This window comes from Colias eurytheme, chromosome 3 (genome assembly GCF_061535395.1).
Source record: "Colias eurytheme isolate Ceu_HAF_F1 chromosome 3, ilColEury1 Martin Lab GWU primary, whole genome shotgun sequence".
Taxonomy (NCBI): domain Eukaryota; kingdom Metazoa; phylum Arthropoda; class Insecta; order Lepidoptera; family Pieridae; genus Colias; species Colias eurytheme.
Window position 1 is genome coordinate 13,074,237 of NC_142982.1, and position 12,800 is coordinate 13,087,036.

At 36.0% G+C, this 12,800-nt stretch overlaps 1 long non-coding RNA gene across 1 annotated transcript; it reads right to left on the reverse strand.

Annotated features, from left to right (window-relative positions):
• Positions 1-11,013: 11,013 nt before the first annotated feature.
• Positions 11,014-12,388, reverse strand: LOC149910024 (uncharacterized). The gene is made up of 2 exons (XR_016458426.1): positions 11,694-12,388; positions 11,014-11,619 (listed from the first exon to the last, which is right to left on the reverse strand). It is a non-coding gene; the product is annotated as an uncharacterized LOC149910024 (long non-coding RNA).
• Positions 12,389-12,800: the final 412 nt, after the last annotated feature.

Here is a 12,800-nt window from a genome sequence, read left to right on the forward strand (position 1 = left end):
CCCATACCGACAGGACTGCATATTTCTAATCCAAGTTTAGTATGCAAGTTTTTGTTCAGTTGATGCCTACTTCAGTATGTTTTTATATAAATGTATTACAATTAAAAATAGTTGCAATTTGATAATGTAGGTAGGTATTTCAATTGAAACATTATCTGAAATTGTATAAAACCTTCGCGAGAAGTAGGTAGCAGCAATCTTATCTAAATTCGTAATTAATTTAGATTTCAACAAGATTAGTAAATATTCTTAATGATGTCTGATTTTATTAATGTCATTCCTACGCATTAAATATGGAAAATAATAACACATCATTGTGTTCATGTACTTAATAGATACCTACTTCATATTTTGTACATAAGCTTTTTCTCTCTTCATATAAATGACTAGAAAAACTTTTACAAAATTGATATCTTCATAATCCAGTCAGTTAATCCTAAGATGCAATTAAAATAGGTATTATACAAAAAATTTAAAGAATATAACAAGTTAAGTTGATAACAAAAACAAATACTTATATACCTAGTTTATTATAATGTGTTTTTCCAGTAAAATTCAAACCTGAGAATAATACAATTTTGGTTTTTAAAACATATAAAAATTCCATGCAAGTAAATGGTCTAAAAGGTCTTAATAACTTAGAGACAATAAAAGTAATGAAGCTAGGCTCTACTATTAGGTAAAGGTTCCAAAAAGCCAGAAATAGAGATGGGAAATTTCCATCTGCTGTGTATATTGTGAATGCATGTTGTGGAAAAAACTTTATGAAAACTTATAGAATTGATTCTGTGTCTAAAATGTATTTTATAGTTGTGATTGTGATTATATAGTAAGCCTGTTGAGGTCCTCGTATTTGTTATTACTCGACTAGACCTTGCTATACTTATATATGACACACACACACACACACGTGATATCAATCGCAAATAACACGTCGGTCGCTAATCGCAGTTTATCCACGAACCGATACGTTAATGTGGAGACAATAATTTTTCGATGTTATCTCCACAATAAAAACTGTAAAAATTGATAAATTTAATGCGCTTATCTAATCGATGGCTTATTCGAGACATCGATCATCGGTCTAATTACTAAATATACACATATATATTATATATCTACATTTGTGTGTTATAGGTACATAGTACACGAAGGAACCTTATTTAATTTAAATTAAAGTATAATTTGTATCTGTAATCTGTAACTCTACAAAAGCGAAATAGCAAAGATTGGAGAATTATAGCGACAACAAGGTTGCCTCTAATTTGTAATCTAGAAGAAAAATAATGCAATTAGGTTGTTATTATGTTCCGAATAATAAATACATGAAACACTTGTAAAAGCCTCAAGCTAGGTGCTCAATGTCGAGCGTCGAGGGTACCAATAAAAATATATTTAGTTTAATTTTGTGTCTTATCTAATTAATTAGATACAAATAGAAACTCAAACAATTTTTTTAATGAAAGTGAGCCTAACGAGTTGGTCAAAATTGTTCCACTCAACACAGATATGCCACGCATAGTTCAAGACTTATTTACCTATTTAAAAGAAAACGTTTGATAATAAATTACGACTTTTACAAAGTTAAACAGCGCCTTATCAGTCATGATCTTATTGTACCTAAACTATCTTCAATTATGAGTGTTTACAACTGTAATACAAATTTGAATTAACCACAGTTTATTTATTATCCACCTAATCAACAACCATAACCTCTGTTATGGTTTATGGGCGACGCAACCTGCTTACCACCAGGCAGTGCGTCCGCTCGTTTGCCTTCCCATAACATAAAAAAAAAGCAAGAGAGCAGAGAGAGAAAAGGAGACTGTTTCTTATATGATATTAAATATAATGCATACATGCATTTACGATTATTAATTATTATCATACCTATCTGACTAGCAAAATACAGAAATTAAACCTTAGTATGGTCTCTTTCAAAGACATAATATGCCAATGTTATCCTAGTCTCGGCTTGTTACATGTATACATTTTCGCGGGGAAATTATAAATATTGTCAAGTTTTTGCTGTGCCTATTACTTAATCTTACTCATGTATTATTTTAAAACCATATTAGGTCCTATAAAATTTCATTCAGATTTATCCAATAGTTTGTTTTCGAGTTAGAAACATACAATCTATAGGTACATCCTCACACACTTTCGCATTTACAATATTAGTAGGATTAAGTTACCTAAACCTAGCCTCAAGAACGATCAAAATTGTTGGCATTCCTATTAGGTATGTCTTAAAGTGATTTGGTTTAGGGTGTGATGAAATTTTGCGATGTTTAGTTTGTCAACGATTTCGCGCTGTAGCGATAATGGCAGTGGTTCCAACATTATCAATGATCTAAACGCCTAATTGGATATGGCGTGGATCGATTTTTGATAATATTATGTTTCTTGATTCTCCATAAAGATAGAGTACATAATTATGTAAAGTCATGAGATGTTTATATTTCAGGAAAACAAACAATTGCTGATATTTGTACTGTCGACCATTTCATGGAACACACCATGAACACACACACATCAGAGAACCTACTATGTATATATATTACTAGGTTTCCGCCTTAGGCTTCGCCCGCGCAGTCAAAGAAAAACCCGCATATAGTTCCCGTTCCCGTGGGATTTCCGGGATTGCGTCATTTTCCCGGGATAAAAAGTAGCCTATGTCCTTTCTCGGGTATCAAAATATCTCCATATAACCAAATTTCATGAAAATTAGTTCAGTAGTTTAGGCGTGATTGAGTAACAGACAGACAGACAGAGTTACTTTCGCATTTATAATTTATAATAATTAGTATGGATGTATTATAGTTAACACAAATTAATCATTTCAAAATACAATTAAAGACAAACCTAGAAATTTCTGCTAAGTCAGATGCCGGTACCGGGTACTGTGCCGGTACAAAGTATGTAGTAGTCGTGTTATCTATACAAATAAAAGAAAGGGTGTAATAACTCAAGAACGGCTGAACTAATTTTCTGAAAAGGTAGAGAAGTTGGTCGAGTTGTAGCTTAGAACCAGAAGATGGACATAGCATACATTTTATCCCTAAAGTTTTGCAAAAAAAAATACAACTGGGGCGGAGCTGAGGCCAACAGCTACTTTGATATATTTTTATGCTCCAAAATAATAGAAACCATTTTCATAACAAGTTGAAGATGAAGAGGAGCATCGAAAGCCATCAGCCAAGGTGTATGAAGTGTCGTTATCAGCACTTGTCGCGATACCGCGTGATTCACCGAGATCAGCTCTTATCAGCCTTGTTGTCGCACCTACTCTACGTGAGCCCTGAGCCCTGGTTCGGCTTACGGCGACTCATGTATAGATGACGATCATTCCAGTGTTATATTTATACAGTTTGACCGGCTGTTTGCCACTAGGAATAGCACTATTCGAAAATTACACCTAACCTTAAAAGTGAACCTTATGAGTTTTTTCCTTTGCAGCTAAACCCCACGATTAGATATATAAATATCTAGAGCTAAGTTAATAGTATGTATAAAGTTTTCTCTGATTATCATGAAAAAGCAAACCTAAATCCTAAATTCAATGCAAATTTGCAAAATTATCAAAAATATACTAGATTAGATCGATATTTGTGGGAATGAGCCCGCTATCGGCGGTATCGTGACAGCCGCCTGTCAGCGCCGCCTGTCCGATACTCGCTGATCTTGCATCACCAACATTTTTGTCAAACTCCTTATCGTTGACAGATCTGCGACGAAGACATATTCTTCAGTAATCTTTTCCTAGACAATATTAACAATGTTATTTGTTTTGACATTTGTCATGTTTCTACAGAAGGTATACCTACTCTTCCTGAAAATGTTTTTCTGTGCGACTTTTTGTAATACTTTCAGATGACTGCTCATTTTAATCCAAAATTGTATTGCTTGTGTCGTTTTTTTTTTGGCAAAATGTAACCAAATTTACTTGAATGTTGTAACAATGTGTTATAAATAAGCCAAAATATGATGTCTATTTGAAAACCAAATGCGCAATATGATGAGAGCCTGCAGCAATATAACGTTACTTGCGTAGCGTAATGCCTGCGCAAATAGCTAGTTACGATGTAGGTAGGATCTCGGCACATAACACCTACAGGTTTATTGTATTTGTTATGAAATGGAAAGCTACGAGTGTGGATTATAAATAGCGGAGTCGAGTGCCTTATCTGAATCGTGGATATCGTAATAACTTGTCACGTTGTCATAATATCTTCCTTACTGGCTTTTTCATTTGTGAAAAGGTTTACGTAATTCATATTTATTTATTTCTCAATAATTATGAGCTCGAGTTCTATTAGAATAATAATTACCTAAATATCTTTCTCTAATTTTTTCATACATATGACTCATAAATCGTAATATTATTTTTATCTCTACATCGGATATGATACAATATTAGACTATAAAAACCGCTAAGCCACACCCTACGGCTACGCGATCGAAATATGTTTCTATGAAAGTATCTACGCACTTTGTACTTCACTGTGTCAACACTGAAGGTATTCAGTGACACAGTTAAATCGTGTTGCAATCGTGTGGCCTCTATGTGTGTGGGGGGAGGGGGGCACACACTGTGAGAGTATATTTGGCAACATTTCAGTACAATTCATGGGGTAAACATTCGATGTAACATTCCTGCTTACACGCAAATAATTGAACAGGAAACGAGAAGAATATTTGGAACACTTTAGGGTAACAGATTTAAGTACTCACGCAATAGCAAACAGGTTTCGTATGTTATGATCAGCTGCAGCGTTAGAACACAGGGGAGTATCTATGTACTACGAGTCGCGGGTGCAACGACCTCACCCCCAGCGAACAGGTTGTCTTAGATATGCAAAACGTTATCTCGTTTATCTTAACTAGGCGCTAATGTGGCGGTTATCTTAGAGATTTGATAATCGTATCTAACAGATACATTATCTAGTCCACCAGCTGTAGTGCTCGGCTCGCCGCTGGGCCCGCGCGTCCTGCGGCAGGCGGCGCGGGCTGCGGCCGGCGCGGTGACGTCACAGTGTCCTGGTTGTTGCGCTCTGGGTGTGAGCGATAAGCGGAGCAAACAGCGCCGGCTAGAGCAAATATTTGTCGGGAACGGCGTCGGCCCGCGCCCCCGCGCCCCCGCACTCCGCGCCCCGTGCCCTACGCCCGCGCCCGCTCTATCTGCGGCAGCTGAGATATCACGATACCTATCCCCGATATGGAGTAATTATCAGATAGAAGGTTCACAGATTTGATTACGAGAGCGCGTATCTTCATTACCCACTACACCGCTGCGAGATGCCGCCTGGAGAGCTCCTCTCCGCGGCGCAAGCGAAGCCGCGCGCGAGTGTGTGTATGTGTTGTGTTGTGCGCGGCGGGGGCCGGGGGAGGCGGTAATCCCGCCGATCTGATAACGGCTCAATACGTCCACGGATTATTGATGGGCGCCGCTCGACCTCATCACGATGTTATCAGTTGTTTTTTTCGTCGAATATTTTCCGAGAAAAGCTAATAAAGCGGGTGCAGGTGTGTGCGGGGCGCGGGCTCGCGGGCGGGGGGCGACGCTGATAAGCCGCCATATTGTTTCAGGCCCTCCCCTCCCCGCGCCGCCCCGCGCCACCGCTACAGGCGCTGCGCACGTCCGCACCACGTTTCAGCTCACAAGAGCCTAAGTACTTACCCACTGGATACAGCTATTCTATCACACAACAATAAATTCCATTTTCCGTGTCAGGTACCTGTGGTCCGGGAGCCAGCAGCAGATTTTATGACCAAGTTCCTCTCAAGCGGTAATTAGTAAAATGCATCAAAGTATAGTATTATGAAGCCTCGTGAACGTCAGCTGGAGCTCGGTTGGGGGGAAGAGCGGTTGTAGCCTCCCGTATCAGCTGACGGTTTTTCCACCAAGATACAGCCAGCTGACATATATATTTATCCACAGTTACATATAAGCTATCATCAGGTAAATTTTTGTTTGAGAGGAAATAACGGAAAATAAATTTTTCTTTAAATTTAACTTTCATGTTCGAGACACCAGCTGACGTATAATACACCATGTTGTAACCAGCTGACTATTTTTTTCGTTGAGATATTGGGTTAGCTACAATTTGACAAATTTTTAGCTGAGAGGAAATGAATGAATGAATGTATTTTTTTTCCTATGTGCGTGGGAGGCTACAACCGCTCACCCCCCCAACCGAGCGCCAGCTGACGTTCACGAGGCTTTATAATACTATACTCTCATGCGTCTGACGAATTATCTCTTGAGAGGAAATAGTTAACCAAATTTGCACCTGGCTCCCTAACCACTGCGATGAGTAGGTATGATTTATGAGACATACCTATACTTACCTACCTACGTATTGCTAATTGCGATGCAGATGTTACAATAGAGAGCAATAATAATTAATTGTGCCATTTACCTAAGTCTTTTTACAGTAGGTAGGTACTATACCTATAATATCTGTACTAAGTTATGATATTCCGTCACTTAGGTATTTTGTTTCTGACGGACTTTGGTTCGCCCTTAATTAATAAATCAAGTAAGTAGTTTACCTAGGCTATACTACAAAACTTGAACAAATCTTGGTGATATTCTTTACAATACTTATTGAGAAATGATGTTCAAACTGAAACATTTCCTTTTTTCAACTTAGACTTCGTTAAGAAGCGCTATTGAATCATCAAAATCTATACTTCAGTAGTAGTTTGAGATTGTTTGTTTGTTTGTTTTAACGCGCTAATCTCAGGAACTACCTACATGTCCGATTTGAAAAATTCTTTCTGTGTTAGATAGCCCATCACGCTAAGACCAACAGGAGCGGAGCCATGCGGGTGAAACTCAAACCGCGCGGCACAGCTAGCTAGAATAAAACTAATATTGACCACCGGTTATGTTGGCAATCTCTACAAAGGAGAACCAGCGAGTAATTCTGTAAATATAAATTTATAAAGAATAGAAAAAATTCATCACGAGGCGGGACTCGAACCCGCATCCTTTCGCGCAATGCCATAAAACCAAAAATATAAATTCGAGTAATTCTGTAATTAATTAGAAGGCTCTACGAAATTATATACTTAAAAGTTGTAGAAGAATACAATTCTCATATGTATTTAAATATCTGCCAAAATAATAAACAGCTAACAAATTCACCATAATCTCTAATGAATTCACCACTACAGAACTTATTATTTTACATTTGTAGCTACAAACCAACCTACAAACATTGTCTGATGTTCTGTGGTCTGAATGTTCAAACTTTACGCGGCCGACGGCCACTAAACAGATTATACTTATGCAGCTGCAGGTATGTCCGTCTAAGATGTTACATGACTTTTTCTAATTTATTTTTACACACATATGTATAAGATATAGGTACACGTTTGAAAGTAGGTAAGTCACTAAAGGGATATAAAAGTTATTTACTATTGATATGTTAATAAAACGTATGACTATTGTAGTTCAAATAAAAGTAAATCTCACAATGTCTTCATAATTATAGGCCGGTGTAAATTAACATGTAATTCGCAAAGCATGATGTTGTGCTGCATTTTTGGTATATTGTTTGGATCTGTTAGGGTGATGTAAATCCCAATATGCAACTTCGAAAAAGTTGTGCTCGCTGCGCACGACGCGTAAGGCAAAAGCTAAAGCTGCGAAAATTTAGGACTTTTTTCACTTTTTGCTCTAAAAGACAAAAAGTATGCGTTTCTGACAACTAACATTTCCTACATAAATAAAGCTAATTAAGTTTTCAACAATTTCCTAACCGATCTCTACACCTTATATCAACTAAGGTGTAGAGATCGGTTAGGAAATTGTTGAAAACTTAATTAGCTTTATTCCCCTTATTAATTAGCCCTTCAAAGGTCCGTTATTCCCGAAAATTTGAAATTTTCAGTTTTAATTATTTAATTGGAATATTGCCTACCCTATACACACTTTTACAAAAACGTTAGTTACACATTACAAGTATCAAGTAGGTATGTACAAAATATGATATTGAATGCAACCCTCTTTGAAGTTATTAGTATGAATTGACACTTAAAATACTAAATTCGCTAAAGATCGGTACATCCTCAAAATACTTTGATATTTTCCATAATACTTAAAATTGGAAGTGCACAGAAGACATTAGGTTAGGTATCACTTAATTTAAAATTTATTCAGATTTGATCAACTTGAGCCTTGACAAAACATATAATCTCAAAAGTCAAAATATTATACTAACTAGGTATTGTATGGGCAAAAAAATGATAAACTAGTTTCCTAGAGGTTTATTGATAATTCTAAAATTAATTAGTATCTATTAGGTAATTATTGTAATGAGAAGTCGAGGAAAATTTAATTATTTATGTATGTTTCCTCTGCAAAATATGAATTTAAAACATAATCGGCGATTTCTTCTCAGACGATGTCAAATTATAATAACAAAATCGTATTGAGTAGGTAGGTAGTTTTATTACCCACCACTCGTGTACGTTGTACCTAAAATGCTACTAATATTAAAGGCCAAAGTTTGTATGTTTATTTGTTACAGGCTACTCCTTCACACAAATCTGCTGGACCCAGCGGCGGCCTTAGGGGGTGGCGAACGGGGCAATCGCCCGGGGCCTCGCTCTTGCAGGGGCCTCGCGCAACAACCCACCCAAGCAAATTTAAAAAAATGAAAATGTGTGCATGTACTGAGTATGTTCATGCGTGTGTATGAAGGAAACGACGATATTATCTCGGTGCTGAAATACATAATAGAAAACAAATTAACTGAAGTTTACCCCACTATCGAAATAGTCCTGAGAATTATTGCCACCACACCTGTGACAGTTGCGTCTGCTGTAAGGAGTTTTTCGAGGCTTAAAATTATTAAAACATATTTGAGGAATTCAATGACACAAGATCGGCTTTCAGCCCTTGCTATTCTTTCAATCGAAAATGACGTAGCTCATTCGTTGGATTATTGTGCTTTAATTAAAGATTTTAGCCTTAGGAAAAGCCCCAAACATCAATTTTAAAATTTATCATCTCTGTATTTGTTAATTTGGTAAATCTTTCTATGTATAAATCCATACTAATATAATATTATTTAAATGCGAAAGTAACTCTGTCTGTCTGTCTGTTACTCAATCACGCCTAAACTACTGAACCAATTTTCATGAAATTTGGTATGGAGATATTTTGATACCCGGGAAAGGACATAGGCTAATTTTTATTGCGAAATATGTACCACGGGCGAAGCCGGGGCGGCTAGCTTTTAGTTACCAATCTATACTAATATTATAAAGAGGAAAGGTTTGTATGTATGTATGTATGGTTTTCACGCATAAACTACTGGACCGATTTTGATGAAATTTGGCACAGATAATCTTTAGACCCTGAGAAAGAACATAGGCTACATTTTATTGCGAAATATCGTGCCTCATACCACGGGCGAAGCCGGGACGGACCGCTAGTATATAATAAAATATTCCCCATAAGACCTTACCTACTTATATGGCTATATTATATCCCTTTTATCTGTTCAGGAGGTTATTCTAAGAAGGCCGACAAAACATACACTTCATTCTATAGTCCAGACTCTAGACCATTCCTACATTAAATGTTAAAAAAGACTAATTGCAATGTAATAAATTTTTTATAATCCCAATTACAATGGTTATACAATATACACATCTATTCGTAAAAAATATCGTACTGACTATAACACTGCCTCTTCTTGGTAAATCCATAAATACCAGATTTGCTAGTCCACTCTAGCGAAGCCGCTAGCTGAAACCTAGTTTACTGTTTAAGGCTTTTACATGCGCTAATAACCTTGAGGATACTTGACGGATCTCAAACCTCTCCCCCTGCACCTTCTTTTTTCCTCGCATTTTGTATTTAAAAAGATACTAATCAGTGAAACAAAAAATCCTCGTCAGGGATTGTTGTGTAACTGATAATTTATTAAACATAAAATTTTCAGAGCTCTAAGTCAGCAGGCTACGAAGTTTATAGAGTATTTGCGGAAAAATCGATGACCACGGCACATTTTTTTTCTAGAAATCTATTAACTTTGGAAAAAAGTCCTCGCGACCATCCTATTTTATATATTTTTTTCGGTATTGTGCTTTATGTTGTACCAGACTTTATAGAGGTTGAACATATAGTCGAAATTGCCGGGTAACGCCTTAAGACGATACACAAAAAAAAATCTACTGCTTGGCGGGCGGAGTCTAATAGCTCGCTATCGCGAACGCGGGTGTGCGCGAAGTCATTCTTGCAAACTCGCCGCGCTGCCGCTGGCCGACTCGGGACAAACATGTATGGAGTCGTCATACAGTTATAATATTCTTATACATATATTTAATTGTTGATTTATTGGTTTTATTTTCTTGCTTATAAACAAATAATCTTCTTTTTAACAACTACTTAGACATTATTAATAATTATTATTATTTCGTAATGTTTACTTTATTACAAAATAATACAGGTTATAAATAATCTTTAAAATAACAAAAAATATTGTTACTCTGAAAAAATGAAATGGTACTCAATAACGCGGACTACTGAATGGATTTAGATAGAATTTGATGCTGACGTAGATATTACGTCATGCCCAGAAATGAAAGGTAATATTTCTGAAAGAAGTTATAAACCCTAATTCTTCTCAGTCAAAGTCAAGAGTGGAAGATATCACTAATACCTACAGTAAAACTGATGCGAAACTTTGGATGTTAATTTGTATATTTTTTTGTTAGTTGTTACTTAATCACGTCAAGACTACATTACCAATTTTGATAAAATATAGCTAATTGCCTGGATTTACACAAAGGATACTTTTTATCCGAACTGAACACTTCTGTGGGATAAGACAGGATTCACGATATAATCTAATTCCACGAAGCAAAGCCGCGGTCGGAATGATATTTTTTTAAATAAAAAAATTGTTTAAAAAAAACACAAAATATATTGACGCATGTATTTATTTTTTGCACTCTATTATAATTGTAATTATTCATTACAAATAATCAAAATAAAATAGCCAGAACAAAGTTAGGCCCTGGTAGGGTAGGTAGGCAGGTACAGCAATGTGAGACGAACACTGGCTTATTTATACCAATAATAATGTATTATAAACATTAAATTAAGTTTACTTTCTAACAACAAAAATACATAATATTAGCTAATGTGAAAGCGAATCAACCAATCATCACACAAAAATGAAATGTGCACACAAATATTCATCCAAATCGGTTCATGTCATTAGGAGGAGTGACTGCAGCGCCATCTTCCGGGCCCAATTGTGTTTCCAGATCACCCAGGAACTCAATTTAATATACTTACACAAAATTTTTCGAAATGAAAACTCACATTACTATGTAAATATGAATATAAACCTGTTTTATTACTAAGCAATTTCCCGCACAGGTGTAGTAAGTATAAATGAAATAAATATCAACATCAAATTCTTTATACAACATACTTATCTACCACCTTCTAAGAAATGTAATTCTTGAAATTATTTCGTATTTTTTTTTAATATAATACTACTCCAATGAGCTCCTGTTCCATATTATGTCCGCCATACTTCCACTAAGTTCACCATGATTTTTTATTTCTTTGCACTTTGTTGCTTTTTGCTAAAAATGGAATCATGCGATAAAACCAGTAGAGCTTTGATAACATACATTTTTGACTGAATAAAGGTACTTACGAAGGAGTGGATTCACATTGTGAACAATCAGTGGGTTTATTTTCCTTCTGGATTCCGGATTTCTGAAAAGATTATTTATGCTATAAATGAAAAAATCTTACACATTCGTTATGTACTTAAAACAGGGGTACATATCAAACATCGTCTATAATACAATTATCATCAAATTTAAAATAAAACCAACTTACTTCATTAATTTGTTCCAATTGTAAGCATTCTTTTTCCTCCAACCTTTATGTTTCTTCTTCTTATTTTCTTTATTGTCCCCTTTTGTCTTATCGTGTTGTCACCCTTTTTTACGATTGCGCGAGCGACACAAGTTCCCCGTGTGACAGCCGTAGCGGGAATGACTCGTGCAGCGATCGGGGTAGGAAGGTACAGGGCGGCTCTCGCTATATTGGCTGGTCGCGCGCTAATTTCAAGTATTTCTTGTTTATTTCAAAACCATCGCATATTTCAAAATTCTAACACGGTAGACGTATAGGTTGTATATTTTATAGTTAATATCCAAAAAGTCGTAACTTTACGTTTGTTATTTTGAAGATGCCAGAGATTAAAAAAAAATAACAATGATAACTTTGTATTTTTTTTCTATCGAGAAAATATCATGGAATCATGTTTCTAAAACGGTAGACGTATTGTGTTACTATTGAACTTTCTTGTCAAGAATTTTCATCACGACAACTTTAATAATATAAAAATTAGGAAGGTTTAAAAAGGGCCGTAAATGTTAGAAAAATTAATTCATCACCTTAAGAACAAAAAACTCTGCGTTGAGGTACCTTTTTTTTTTTTTTTTTTTTTATAGTGGGGAAATCTTCCAAAGATACCCACGGCCCCCGGGGAAGGAGCCGTGGGTTATGTCGGATTCTTACCGACTAAAACCCCACTGTGTTCCGTCGAGCCGCTTTAATGATGGGGCCGCGGGTATTTGTTGGAATTCTTCGTAGGTACTTATGTTTATTCATTAGGTATCCATTTTGGGCATTTGGACATTATGTACATACTCATTGGATCTCCTTGGACATTACACTTCAAATTAGGTAGAGGTTACGTAATAAGAATAACTATTAATCTGTGGTAGAGGTAACAGGTACAATTTTTTTA